At 47.9% G+C, this 1,202-nt stretch overlaps 3 non-coding genes across 3 annotated transcripts; all 3 read right to left on the reverse strand.

The window, feature by feature from the left end:
- Positions 1-127: 127 nt before the first annotated feature.
- Positions 128-201, reverse strand: Pmar_PMAR022931. Its single transcript has one exon. It is a non-coding gene; the product is annotated as a tRNA-Arg (tRNA).
- A 360-nt stretch (positions 202-561) lies between these two features.
- Positions 562-635, reverse strand: Pmar_PMAR022932. Its single transcript has one exon. It is a non-coding gene; the product is annotated as a tRNA-Arg (tRNA).
- Positions 636-995: 360 nt separating this feature from the next.
- Positions 996-1,069, reverse strand: Pmar_PMAR022933. The gene has a single exon. It is a non-coding gene; the product is annotated as a tRNA-Arg (tRNA).
- Between the last annotated feature and the right edge of the window lie 133 nt (positions 1,070-1,202).

Genomic DNA, 1,202 nt, shown 5'->3' on the forward strand with positions numbered 1-1,202 from the left:
AGCCGTTGGTGCGCACCACTATCTCATGTGCTTGCCTTCAGCATCTTGTGTAAACTAGTTGGAGCTTCACATCGAATGCCCGATTTTATTGAAGTAGGATGGATGAAGAGGAAGTGAGATTAATGTATACCCGATGCAGGATTCGAACCTACGACCATCTGCTCCGTAGGCAGACATTCTATCCAGCTGAACTAATCGGGCGATGAAGCTAGGAACTTTGATTGATATTCAAGTTGAATACTCTTCCGAAATGGTTTAGGCGGTAATTGGTCAATCCGTCAGGATACGTAAGCGGAATTCGGATTGCTCAGGTACAGCCGTTGGTGCGCACCACTATCTCATGTGCTTGCCTTCAGCATCTTGTGTAAACTAGTTGGAGCTTCACATCGAGTGGCCGATTCAGGATGCGTGAGCGGAATTCAGATTGCTCAGGTACAGCCGTTGGTGGGCACCACTATCTCACGTGCTTGCCTTCAGCGTCTTGTGCAAAGTAGGTGGAGCTTCACATCGAATGCCCGATTTCGTTGACGTACGATGGATGGAGGAAGTGAGATTAATTCATACCCGATGCAGGATTCGAACCTACGACCATCTGCTCCGTAGGCAGACATTCTATCCAGCTGAACTAATCGGGCGATGAAGCTAGCAACTTTGATTGATATTCAAGTTGAATACTCTCCCGAAATGGTTTAGGCGGTAATTGGTTAATCCGTCAGGATACATGAGCGGAATTCGGATTGCTCAGGTACAGCCGTTGGTGCGCACCACTATCTCATGTGCTTGCCTTCAGCATCTTGTGTAAACTAGTTGGAGCTTCACATCGAGTGGCTGATTCAGGATGCGTGAGCGGAATTTGGATTGCTCAGGTACAGCCGTTGGTGCGCACCACTATCTCACGTGCTTGCCTTCAGCGTCTTGTGCAAAGTAGGTGGAGCTTCACATCGAATGCCCGATTTCGTTGACGTAGGATGGATGGAGGAAGTGAGATTAATTTATACCCGATGCAGGATTCGAAACTACGACCATCTACTCCGTAGGCAGACATTCTATCCAGCTGAACTAATCGGGCGATGAAGCTAACAACTTTGATTGATATTTAAGTTGAATACTCTTCCGAAATGGTCTAGGCGGTAATTGGTCAATCCGTCAGGATACGAGAGCGGAATTCGGATTGCTCAGACACAGCCGTTGGTGCGCACCAC

This window comes from Perkinsus marinus (genome assembly GCF_000006405.1).
Source record: "Perkinsus marinus ATCC 50983 genomic scaffold scf_1104296973082, whole genome shotgun sequence".
NCBI classification, from domain to species: Eukaryota; Perkinsozoa; order Perkinsida; family Perkinsidae; genus Perkinsus; species Perkinsus marinus.